Source organism: Mobula hypostoma, chromosome 8, assembly GCF_963921235.1.
Source record: "Mobula hypostoma chromosome 8, sMobHyp1.1, whole genome shotgun sequence".
Lineage (NCBI taxonomy): Eukaryota > Metazoa > Chordata > Chondrichthyes > Myliobatiformes > Myliobatidae > Mobula > Mobula hypostoma.
The window spans coordinates 133,741,172-133,755,142 of NC_086104.1; the positions used below are offsets into that span (position 1 = coordinate 133,741,172).

The following is a 13,971-nucleotide window of genomic DNA, read 5'->3' on the forward strand; positions in this document are numbered from 1 at the left end:
CTAGAAGCTCAAGAGGCAGTTGAAAAGGGGAAGTTAGGAGAAATTACCTTAACTAGCAACAACAAAATTGTCTCCATTAATTATCTACAGTTTCTTACTAGTCTTATAAACAATTTGCAATACCGTATGTTCACGACAACATCCTTGAAAGGTTCTCAAACTTCTAAACCTCAAAGTATGTATAAATCCCTGCTAAATGAAATGTGTGTCCTTGATAAAGATAACTGGCCTGCTGAAATACCGCCTAATTATGGAGAAGCTGCAATATCATCTCTCTGTAACAGGTTTAAGTTTTCTTCTTCCTCTGTATAAATGCCTTCAGAGATTATGTGGAGGATCGTGGACGCTGCATCCCCCAAGATTTACGTCCATTACTGAGCTGTTCAGAAGTTATTCCTATTTGTACTGTTGAGTGTGAGAGAGGATTCAGTCACATGAACTTGATAATAACAACAAAACGCTCAAGAATTCTCATAAATCATGTATCATTACTTATGTTTGTTAAACTACACGGACCTCCTCTAGTTCAGTGGAATCCAGAGTCATATGTCACATCATGGCTGCGGTATCACAGATCAGCAGATGACAGAAGGACAAGAGTTTCTTCAGACCCTCAAACACATATTACGCCTGACTCTTTGTGGAAATTATTGTGAAACTTCTCATTGGTGGCATTTAGTAAGTAGGTAATTACTTTTAAATTGGTAGAATACATGATTACCGTCTTTACTTGCTTGATAATTATATTTTATGATAATTAGTGAGTGCAACAGTGCAATACTTTGTCATATTATTAAATTAAGTATTATATGTTCTATTGTACCAGCTATACACTGAAATGTAGTGATAGGCTATAATCTTGTTAATGCCTTAACTATCACTATATTTCTGTGGAGCTCTGGAATTCAGATATTTCTTTCATCTTGGTTTAGTGCCTGACATTATAAGAAGCCCTATTCATATTTACATATGTCACAGCCAATTTGTGTACCTGCACTTTACATGAATGGGGCAGGGAAGTTGCCCAGTACATGAAATGAAAAGGTACACAAATTGGGTGTGCCATATATATAGAGAGGATATAGGAAATGGCAAGCATTTTGTCAGCTCCGGCACCTAAAAAATTAGCACTGCGCCCCTGCATGTACCTGCCATTTTAAATGTCTTTGCAAAGGGACAGTACATTGTTACTGGAAAGACCCTTAAAGGTATTGATCTACAGACGGATCTTGAGGTCCATGCCCATAGCTCCATGAGAAGGTATATGGCATGCTTGCCTTCATTCATTGAGTTCAAGAGTCAAGAAGTTTTGTGGCAGCATCATGAATCTCCAGTTAGGCTGCATCTGGAATATTTGATTCAGTTCTTGTCACATTACAGAAAGGATGTGGAAGCTTTGGAGAGGGTGCAGAAGAGATTTATCAGGATGCTGCCTGAATTAGAGGTATATATTGTTCGGAGACATTGGACAAACGTGGATTGTTTTCTCTGAAGTGGCAGAGAATAAGGGAAGACCTGCAGAGGTTTAAGATTATGAGAGGCATAGGTAGAGTATGCAGCTGGTATTTTTTTCCAAGGTTTGAAATGTCTGCTACCAGAGGACATGCATTTAAGGAGAGAAGAAGTAAGTTGAAAGTAGATGTGTGGGGTAAAATTTTTAGTGGTGGGTGCTTAGAGTGTTCTGCCAGGGGTCACAATGAAGGCAAATATGATAGAGGCATTCCAGAAGCTCTTAGATAAACACATGAATTTGCAGGACATAGATACTATGTGGCCAGATGGTACTAGATTCATTGGACATTTTATTAGTCATGCGATTAGTTCAGCACCACAATGTGGGCCGAAGGGCCTGTTCCTATGCTATATTGCTCTTTGTTCTATGTTCCACCTTCCAGATATTGTTGTTATTGCACCATCTGGAAGACCTCCCAGCCCAGAATAGTCTTCCATGCCACAGGCATCCTCAACTTTTCTGGTCTAAACTGGTTTCCCAAATTGTGATTTAGAAATTAGTGGATTATAAAGCAGATATCTACAGTTCTGATGTGCCAAGCAGCAGTGGACACACAGTGCCAACTGGCTGGTAAATTGAGTGGAGTCTCTCCATAGGTGCCCTCAAGGGAGGAAACCTACAGTGGGGTTTTCCAAATGCTCACTTTAGACCCATTGTGACAATGGGCTATATGAGGTAGCCTGCTAGATCAGGTTCTTCATCCTCAGAATCCCCAAAAAGATTGCTGGTGACAGCCACTGTGAATTGTGAATCCTTTCTGTGCATTAGCAGTCTCCATTCTCCATGTAAATGGCCTGTTGAATAGCATACCTGCACTATTCATCAAACAGCCAGGTTCTGAAACAGCATGTTTAACCATACACACCTTCTCACTCAAACTGCAAATGAAGTGTTTTCTATTTGATTGAGTGAATCTGGATGGCATTCACATTAGCTGTCAGCTGAATCTTTTGTATAGGTAATGGAAGAAGCCTTTCACTTATTTATTGAGATCAGAGCGGAATAGGCACTCTGACCTGCACCACCCCACAACCCCTGATTTAACCCTAGCCTAACCATGGGAAAATTTACAATGACCAATTAGCCTATCGACCGGTACGTCTTTGGGCTGTGGGAGGAAACTGGAGACCCCAGAGGAAGCCCACACGGTCACGGGGAGAATGTACAAACTCCTTACAGACAGCGGTGGGAATTAAACCCAGGTTGCTGGTACTGTAAAGTGTTGTGCTAACCACTATGCTATCATGCTGCCATAATGTTACAAACAAGTGTATCAAGTCCCTTCATAGTTATAATCTTTTCCTCAATGGATATCTCCCTCGCTTCAAATATTCCAATTAATGTTAACTGCCCTTCTGATACACCTTCCTCATGACTTGCGCCAAAAATGTCTGTAATCTTGATCATACTCTGGGACTCGCCACCAACTTGTATCCAAACTCTCCAATGACCTCTTTTCTGACCTTCTATTCTTCTGTCCCCTATGGCTCACTGTGTTTCCTTTCATTATTTCCCTGCAAATCCTTGTGGAGCATCTAAAACCACTATGTAAGCCTATGCTGTCACCTTCTTAGCTTATGTGATTAATAGCTTCTTAGGTAGTGTTCTAGAGAGTTAGGATATGTGTTCCTGATCTCAGTAAGAAGTCCATCTTTTTCAGAGACAGTGTGGGGAAAGCAGAGAGAAGTAAAAATCAGAAATCAGGCATTCAATTTATCTTCACCTGGTCAAAGTCTTCAGTCAAATTTATATAGTTATTCAACCTTCAAGGGGCATGACTTTTTAAGATTGATGGAATTTTTCAAAGGAAAATCACAACTGTAGAACTCCACAGACAGTGAAGATTTGCAAACATTGTGTGGGTTTAATGGATAGGGTCTGCAGACTCCCTGACAGTCAATGAATAAAGTAAAACAGGGCCAAAATAAATGGCAAAATGCCTGACACACTTTGCACTCAAGCTGCTAAAATCACACTTTAATAAGCTTCAGTCTTTGAGAGCCGTCAAACAGAAGTGGTTTATGGTCAGACAGATGTTATTTCTGCTCAAGCATTTTAATTGAAGTTACACATCTGATAGCTGTAAATAAACATAGTCATTCAGCTCTGCTAAATGTCCATTTAAATGTCAGAAATGGTATTTGGTAATCTCTTGACAGCCCATTAATTTTGTTGAGACGTTTAAATTAAAAAATAAAGAAATTCTTTTTCAATCTGACCAATATTAAAATTTGCATTGTTAGCCTTGGTAACATAAGTTGAAAAACCTTGGTTGGAGAATCCAACAGGATATGTGCAAAACATAACAAAATATTAACAAGTTAGCTAATTGTCTCCATCAGACAATGGTTCTACATAAAGAGGTGTTTAAGAGTGAATGGATAGTGTCAACCGAATACCAGTGCTTCCAATTGTGAAAAGTCTTCATGATTTGGTATTTTTGTTTTCTTTATATCACAATCGTCATTTGGAACTAAATTAAAACAGTATGACTGATGAAAGATAGTATTTTCATTGGCCCTGGATGACAGCGTAAAATGGACGATATCCAGTTAGTTGCTTCAACACAAACTATATTGAGGAATGATGTATAATTATCACCCAATGAACTCCACTGTGCTCTAATCTTTGTCCAAATTCGTGAATGTTCCAGTGGCAATTCCACAGCCAAGTAAGTTCCACTGCAACATCAGAATCATGTTGCCTCTGGGCAACCTTCCTTACTATCAACTCAGATTTGAAAGACTGGACCTTCAGTGTATTTCAGAGAAATATATGTCTCTTCTCTCTCTCCACTTCCTTCAAAAATAAAAATTTGCACTTGGATTGAGTTCATGTCCATCACAAACATTAGTTAATACTTTTGCTGGCTCAGTCTCTGTGTTTTATTTGTTCTTTCTTTATTTTTGTTCTTTCACTTGATATTTACAGAACACATGATGCTCCCTGCCAGGCAAAATAAAACGTTTCCCAGGCACATTGCACAGATATGTAGACATCTCTGCAGGATGCCAGAAGAATGAAAGACCATTCCTGACTCACCGTTCAGAAAAGTCAGCTATTCCTCATTATGTTCTCAATTCTGTCTCTACAGCTAGGGGAAACTCCTCCCAACTTCCATTCTGTCAAGCTTCAATGAAAGGGTTTTGCAACCTTGGATCCTCTTGCTTAAAGGTATTGGTCCATGGCATAGAAGTTGGGAACCTCTGAATGAGATTCATTTGGCCAGAACTTGCCGTCATCAGACAGAGGCTCATAACCAACATTCAACTTGGTGGTGGATTTTTAAGTACCATTGCTGTATCTGCACGTATTCACCTTCTTGGAAGTGTTGTCTCCATCCTAAAAGATAAGACTAAATGGAATGGAAGGCTCTGTACAGAATGGAGGCGTGACATCTTAGTTGAGTGGTGTCGCAGCAACATCCTTGCATTAAGTGTCAGCAGGACCAAAGAACTGATTGTGGACTTCAGGAAGGGTAATATGAGGGAACACAAACCAATCCTCATAGAGGGATCAGAAGTAGAGAGAGTGAGCATTTTCAAGTTCCCGGGCGTCAATATCTCCAAGGACCTAACCTAGATGCAACATATTGATGTAGCTATAAAAAAAAAGGCAAGACAGTGGCTATATTTCATTAGGAGTTTGAGGAGATTTGGCTTGCCAACTAAAACACTCCGCAAATGTACTGTGGAGAGCATTCTGACTGGCTGCATCACCATCTGGTATGTTGGGGGTGGGGTCTACAGCACAAGATCGAAGTAAGTTGCAGAAACTTGAAATATTAGTCAGCTCCATCATAGATACTAGCCTCCACAGTAACCAAGGCATCTTCAAGGAGCTATGCCTGAGGGAGGTGGCAGTCATCTTTAAGGATCCCCGCCACCCAGGACTTGCCCCTTTCACTCTGTTACCGTCAGGAGGTACGCAAGCCTGAAGGCACACACTCAGTGATTCAGGAACATCTTCTTCCCCTCTGCCATCTGATTTCTAAATGGACATTGAAGCCATGAACACTACCTCACTATGTTTTTGTTTCTGGGGTTTTTTTTGCACTGCTTATTTAATGTAACTCATTTTTCTCTATATTAATTTATATATTTCATTGTACTGCTTCTGTAAAGTTAATAAATTTCACAACATATGTTGGTAATATTAAAACTGATTCTGATTTTGATGTTGAGGATTGGGGTGCCAGTGATAGCTGGGTGTGAGGACAAAATGGTTATGGGCCAGTAAATCAGATTAATATCGATTGATCCTCAATTGTTTCCAATAAGCACGACCTGTTTCTGTGCCATATGATTTTGTGACTCTATAGCAACGAAATACAGCTGAAACAATGCTAGAATCAATAATAAAAGGACATTGGAAATCATTAATGATTCTGGCTTAAGTCAGCATCTCTTCATGAGTAGAAAAACATCTTAAACAAATATTTCAGAATTGTGGATGGTCAAATAAGTGAAAGAGTACATGTGATATATCTGGCCTTTCATAAAGCTTTTAAAGCTTTTAATGAGGAGCCATACATAAGGGTAATCAACTAAATTGGAGAACGTGGGATTGGGGTAATAAACTGGCATTCCTTGTGGATTGGTTATGGACAGAAAACAGAAAGTAGGTATAAACTGGATTTGGAGGATCTGACCAGAGGCTATCACACATTTCAGTGCTGGGGCCCCAACAGTTCAAATCTGTATTAATGACCTGAATGAGGAAACCACAAATGTCTAGATTTGCTAACGATACGGAGCTGGGGCCACTGTGCATTGCAAAAGGGATACAGAGACTTCAGGAAGTTAAGAACTGGCTCAGTGTAAAGGAAAGGGTTCAGCAGGTGGAGTATATGGTGAAGAATGTGAGGCAATCCATTTCAGCAGAAAGTGGAGTATTTTTGAATGGTAGAAGATTGATAGGTTTAGTGTTCGGAAGATCCTCAAGTCTTAATGAAGCTGGAGAAGTTGAGTATTGGCTATTTCATGCTTATTAGGCAAAACTTCATCCACTGATTGTGGAGTTTAATGTGTAGGGACAGCAAACAGTTAGGAAGACAATTAGTGCATTCATCTTCATGACAAGAGGAACGAAATATAAGAGTAAAGCTATAATAGAAAAATAGAAATAGAAAAAGCGTGTCAGAAGGAAAGTTATGGAGGATTTTAATTTTAATATGAAAGTGGATTGGGAAAGTCAGGAAGGTAATGGATCTCAGGAGAGGGAGTTTGTAGAATGGCTTTTTGGAGCAGTTTGTCCAGAAGCCCACCAGGGGGCCGGCTGTTTTGGATTGGGTGCTGTGTAACGAACCTGAGGCGATTAGGGAGCTGGAGGTAAAGGAACCTCCTGGAAGTAGTGATCATAATATGATTGAGTTCAGTTTCAAATTTGAAAAGGAGAAGCTGGTATCAGGTGTATCGATATTTCAGTGGAACAGAGGAAATTACAGTGGTATGAGAGAGGAACTGGCCCAAGTCGATTGGAAAAGTAAGCTAAATGGAGGGACGGCAGAGCAGAATTGGATGAAATTCCTACAAGAAATAAGCAAAATGCAGGAAAAATATATTCCAAGAAAACAGAAAATCATGAATGGAAAAATGGCACAAATGTGGCTAACGAGAGAGGTTAAGGCAAAAATAAACGCAAAAGAAATGGCGTACAAGGAAGCAAGAATTAGGTGGAGAAATGAGGACTGGAAGACTTTTAAAAACTTACAGAAGGAAACTAAGAAAGTCATTAGGAAAGAAAAGATGAATTATGAAAGGAAGTTGGCGATTAACATAAAAAAGGATACTAAGAGTTTTTTTAAATATATGAAGAGTAAAAGAGTGACAAGAGTAGATACGGAACTGATTGAAAATGATGCTGGAGAAATTATCATGGATAACAAAGAGATAGCGGAGGAACTGAACGAGTATTTTGCATCAGTCTTCACAGCGGAAGACATGAACAATATACCTGATAGCCAGAGGTATCAGGGAATAGAATTAGGTACAGTCAAGAAAGTGCTTTGGAAGCTAAGTGGACTAAGAATAGGTAAGTCTCCCGGTCCTGATGAGGTGCACCCAAGGGTTCTGAAAGAGGTGGCTTTGGAGATTGTGGAAGCATTGGAAATGATCTTCCAGGAATCAATAGACTCTGGCATGGTTCCGGAGGACTGGAAGGTCACAAATGTAGTTCCGTTATTTAAGAAAGGAAGGAGGCAGCAAAAAGAAAATTACAGACCTATTAGTCTGACATCGGTAGTTGGAAAGATATTGGAGTCAATCCTCAAGGATGAGGTTATGAAATTCCTCAAGGTGCATGACAAGATAGGCTGAAGCCAGCATGGTTTCCTGAAGGGAAGATCCTGTCTCACCAACCTATTGGAATTTTTTGAGGTAATCTCGAATAAGATTGACAAGGGAGAGGCTATGGATGTTGTGTATTTGGATTTTCAAAAGGCCTTTGATAAGGTGCCGCATATGAGGCTGCTTAATAAGATGAGAGCCCATGGAATTATAGGAAAGATATTGAAATGTGTGGAGCATTGGCTGATAGGCAGAAAGCAAAGGGTGGGAAAAAAGGGGTCCTATTCTGATTGGTTGCCGGTTACTAGTGGTGTTCTGCAGGGGTCGGTGTTGGGGCCGCTTCTTTTTACGATGTATATCGATGATTTGGATTATGGATTAAATGATTTTGTGGCTAAGTTTGCGGATGACACCAAGATAGGTGGAGGAGCAGGGAATGTTGAAGAAGCGGAAAGGTTGCAGAGAGACTTAGTCAGTTTAGGAGAGTAGGCAAAGAAATGGCAGATGAGATACAACGTTGACAAATGTACGGTTGTACATATCGGAAGAAGAAATAATTGGGCAGATTATTATTTAGATGGGGAGAAAATTCAAAAATTGGAAGTGCAAAGGGACTTGGGGGTCCTCGTGCAGGATACCCTAAAGGTTAACCACCAAGTTGGATCAGCAGTAAGGAAAGCGAATGCTATGTTGGCATTCATTTCAAGAGGAATAGTGTATAAGAGTAAGGAACTGCTGATGAGGCTCTATGGGGCATTAGTGAGACCTCATTTAGAATACTGTGTGCAGTTCTGGGCCCCCTATCTTAGAAAGGATGTACTGATGTTGGAGAGAGTTCAGAGAAGATTTACGAGGATGATTCCTGGAATGCAGGGGCTAATATATGAGGAGCGTTTGTCGGCTCTTGGATTGTATTCATTAGAGTATAGAAGAATGAGAGGGGATCTCATAGAAACATTTCGAATGTTGAAAGGGTTGGACAGAGTAGATGTGGAAAGGTTGTTTCCCTTGGTGGGTGAATCCAGGACAAGAGGCCACAGTCTTAGAATTAGAAGGTACCCAGTTAAAACAGAGATGAGGAGAAATTTTTTTAGCCAGAGGGTCGTGGATTTGTGGAATTTGTTGCCACGTACAGCTGTGGAGGCCCGATCATTGAGGGTGTTTGAGGGAGATTGACAGGTATCTAATTAGTCAGGGTATCAAGGGATATGGGAAAAAGCTGGAAATTGGAACTAGATGGGTGAATAGTTTAGCTCATGGGGGAGCTGCAGAGCAGACTCAATGGGCCGAATGGCCTACTTCTGCTGCTTTGTCTTTGTCTTGTGATAAAAGTAAAGGTTATCCTATTTTGTTGGACCGTTACCAATACAGCTTAAAAACCATTCAGAAAGGTGCCATAAAAGTGGATACAACTGAATATCACGCATGCATTTAGTCTCCTTGCTGAAGGAAGGATCTGAAAATGCTTGAAGGACTGTATAAAGATTTATGCTAGGATAGAGGATGAGAATGCATTGGACAGACAAGACCTGTTACCTTAGGTTTAGAAGAATTAGAGGAGATCTGATTGAAACTTACAGAGTTGATGTTGGGTTTGATGTTCCTCTGTCTGCAGTGACTAGAAATAGCAAAACAAAAGAGACCACAAGTGCTGCAATCTGAGATAAAGATGGGATGCTGGAGTAACTTAGCTGAGCAGGCAGCTTCTGTGTCAGGAAATGGACCCAAAACACTAACTGTCCACTTCCGTCCACAGATGCTGCCTGACTTGCTGAGAAACTCCTACAGCTCACTTTTTGGCCATTCTAATCTCAGATGAGAAAAATATGAATCATGCAGGGTGTGGAGAATCTTTGCAAAATTCTGTCCAAGAGGGGATGATGCCTCTAATGCTAAGAATATGCAGAGATTGATAGATTGTTTGATACATGGGGCATCTGGATACGTGTAGCTTGTGCAGGAATATATCACTAAGGCAGGGAATCAGAAATAATCTTACTGAATGGCAAAATGGCAAAGAGAATTCCTGCTTCCATTTCAGAAGCTAATGTAACACTCTGGCAGTTGGCGAGAACATTCTTCTCATATTAACATGCTGCCGATCCTGGAAGAGCTACCGATATTCAGTAACTACTGAGAAACAATTTAATAAATTAATGATTATCTTAAAATATTTAACAACATTTTAAAAACACAGAGGAACAATTAATCCAACTCAATAACTCAAGAAATTGTGAATTGACAAACGTTTACCCTAATCTCTCATAAGCGTGCTTCACAGTTGAACGGAATGGACTCATTATTCCTACACCAGGTTTAATTTTGGTCCATAAGGTACCAATTGAGGTAGAGATGAGAAATTGTCAGAAGCACGTGGTTTATGATTTCAATAAGACAATGTCTCTTTCTCATGAATTTCACATTTCTCTTTTCTCAAATATTCCTCAGATGGCAGTTTCTGTTACCATTCAACACGATCCTGTGTCCCTTTCCTGTCTGATTATCTCAAACAAGTCTGGAATCCCAAGAATCACACTGATGAAAGCTTTTTTCACCCCATTTAGCCAAGATTACACTTCATTAGGTGAGTAAACAAAATATCTGGACAATGTGACTTCATAAATGTAAATTGTCATCAATCAGAAACGTTAACTTTGTTTTTCTTCCCTCAGATGTGGCCTGACCTGCTGAGTATTTCCAGCAATTTTTATTTTATTTGTGATTTCAAATATATATCAGGCAAAACTTTCTCCTCTGACTATATTGCTCTCTCCCGATGTAAACTAATGCACCACTTGCTCACTAATTGCTTTCTTCACTTATGTTCAGACCTGCCCTCAGGGAATGCAGCATTGTCAGAAACATTAATCAAATGCCCTTGTCCATTCATCTCCACATTGTTCGTATTTGTTGTCAATTTCCAGGGCCTTAAACTTTGGAATTTCTTCTCTAAACCTCACTACTTCTTCAGAAAAAGAGCAGGTCATTCAGACCCTCAAGGCTGTGCTGTAATTAAAGTAATCCAAGTCTCTTTCCTGCCTGGCTTGAACAGCCTTTGCATGTCTAAATTTACCTCAAGCTCATGTGCGAAAACGCTCAACAACCTAAGCCCTTTGGGTGGGGATTTCCAAGGATGCACACACCATTGCAAAAGGGAACTTCCCATCAGCACTCCTTGTGATGCCCAGCCTTTATTCTGAGGTGGAGATAGAAGAGATTGTCGATGATGGAATCTAGAGCAAAATGCAAACTGCTAGAACACAAGGTTTGTGACCCAAAATTGTGACAATTTCTTTTCTCCAAGCAGATGCTACTCAGTCCATTGAGTTCATTCAGCAGTTTTTCTTTTTCCTTTTGCTTTATCCTAAGGATATGCTCTGCAGTTCTAGATGTTTCAAGCAGAGCAACCAGACTCCCAGTATCCACCGTACCGACCTCTATGAACCTATTTTCCACCTCTCTCTGTGAGTAAGCTCCTGCTCATCTGCCCTATTATCATTTTATGTGATAGTGTCAGATTTTGTCTGATAATACTCATAGGGACATTTTGCTACCTTGAAATTGCTACATAAACATCAATTTGCTTAAATAGTTCAGGAGGCTGGTAAAAATCTAATGGTGCTCTACAGGAAAGTTCTCCAGGAACGCAATCAAATTCCTTTTCTCCAACTCCAGTCAAAGCAAATGTTTAAAATGGCCACCAAAAATATCCCAAAAAACAATGTCATCAGAATAGTAGGGAGACGCATGAGACTGAGAAAAGCACTAGAGCAACAAGCAGACTGCTGGAGAAACTCAACATGTTGAGCAGCATCTGCAGGAGGTGCGGAACCGTCAAAATTTTGAGTCAAGGTCAAGACTGAAGAAAAGTTTTGACCTGAAACGTCGACAGGTGCTTTCCCCCAGAGTGCTGCTGAATTCCTCCAGCAGATTGTTTGCTGTTATCAGAGTAGTAAACTAATTAGCTTTATGTGAAATGCCTTGGAATGTTTCTGTGAATTCTAATGAGGTAAATTTCATGCTCTGTGATCACTTCTTCAGGAAATCCAACACCTAAAAGAGAATTCCCCTATAGAGTTATGAATTAATTGGGTCATAGAGTCGGGCAGCCATCCAGTTCACCAGTTCCCTGCTGACCCTTTTCCTCATCTCAGCCCATGTTGTCAAGGAACTGCAGTTATGGGCGCAGCTCTGCACATCACAAAAACTGGCCTCGCTTACATAGCTTCTGCTTGTACTTCCCCCTGCCTCAGCTAACATAATCAATGACCATCCCACCTCAAACATTTTTGCCTCTCTGCCCTCCCATTGGGCAGAAGTTACAAGAATCTGAAAGCACAGGCTGAAGGACAACTTCTATCAACTTGTTATAGGATTATTAAAAAGATTTTCTCTGCAATAAGATGGACTCTGATATTACAATCCATCTTATTATCACCTTGAATTTACTTGTCTACCTGCACTGCACTTTCTCTGTAATTATAATATTATATTCTGTATTCTGTTACTGTTTTTCTTTTTGTATAACCTCAAGTACTAATGTGATGAAATAGATTGTGCTGACGGTATGCAAACAAAGATTTTCACTGGACTTCCTGTCAGATCGCCGGCAGGTGGTAAGAGTGGGCTCCCTCAACTCTGCCCCTCTGACCCTCAACACAGGTGCCCCTCAGGGCTGTGTACGAAGCCCCCTCCTTTACTCTCTGTATACCCATGACTGTGTCACTATCCACAGCTCCAATCTGCTAATTAAGTTTGCTGATGACACTACACTAATTGGCCTGATCTTAAATAATAATGAGGCAGCCTACAGAGAAGAAGTCATCACCCTGACACAGTGGTGTCAAGAAAACAACCTCTCCCTCAATGTCACAAAAACAAATGAGTTGGTTGTGGACTACTGGAAAAATGGAGACAAGCTAACCCTTATTGACATGAATGGATGTGGGGTTGAGAGAGTTAACAGCTTTAAGTTCATCAGCATACACATCACTGAGGACCTCACATGGTCTGTACATACTGGCTGTGTGGTGAAAAAGGCAAAACAGCGCCTCTTTCACCTCAGATGGTTGAACAAGTTTGGTATGGGCCCCCAAATTCTAAGAACTTTCTATAGGGACACAGTTGAGAGCACCCTGACTGGCTGCATCACTGCCTGGTATGGGAATTGTACTTCCCTCAATCGCAGGACTCTGCAGAGAGTGGTGTGGACAGCCCAGTGCATTTGTACATGTGAACTTCCCACTATTCAGGACATGTACAAAGACAGGTGTGTGAAAAGGGCCAGAAGGATCATTGGGGACCCAGGTCACCCCAACCACAAACTGTTCCAGCTGCTACCATCCAGGAAACAGTATCGCAGCTTGAAAAACAGGACCAACAGGCTCTAGGACAGCTTCTTCCACCAGGCCATCAGACTGAGTAATTCATGCTGAATCAACTGTATTTCTATGCTATATTGTCTGTCCTGTTGTACATACTATTTATTATAAATTACTATAAATTGCACATTGCACATTTAGATGGAGACATAGCGTAATGATTTTTACTCCTCATTTATATGAAGGATGTAAGTAATAAAGTCAATTCAATTCAATTCAATTCAGTACATGTGACAAGAACCAATTTACCAAATTGCCAACTACTACTTTAATAGTTCCATCTAACGTCAGAGAAATATATACAATATACATCCTGGAATTCTTTTTCTTCGCAGACATCCACCAAAATAGAAAAATGCCTCAAAGAATGACAATTAAAATGTTAGAACCCCAAACCCCCCTACTCCCTTATCCCATGCACAAGCGGCAGCAAAACAAAAACACTCCCCCACCCCCCTCCTCATCCACTTCCACAAAACAGCATCAGCAACCTCCACCAGGCAGGCATGCGTTAGCAAGGCTCCCAATAAAGACTGTGATCTGCAGTACAACAAAAACTAGTCACTGACCCAACAATTTGACATACTATTAACATTAATCCCATTTGCTCACGTTCTATGCCATGCTTATTTGCCTGCCTTGAACCTAATAATTGTTTCAGATCTCACTACCTCCTCTGATAGTGTGTTCCAGATGTCCATCGCTGAATTTGTTGAATGGTTACTTGAGTTCCTCAACACATCCAGCACTGGGCTTATGTACCTTCTGAATTCTGACAGCAATGTAAAAC

At 40.5% G+C, this 13,971-nt stretch overlaps 1 protein-coding gene across 1 annotated transcript in view; it reads right to left on the reverse strand.

Moving 5' to 3' along the window:
• LOC134350978 (secreted frizzled-related protein 1-like) overlaps positions 1–13,971 on the reverse strand; it is a 153,984-nt gene that overhangs the window by 111,498 nt on the left and 28,515 nt on the right. The window lies entirely within an intron of this gene.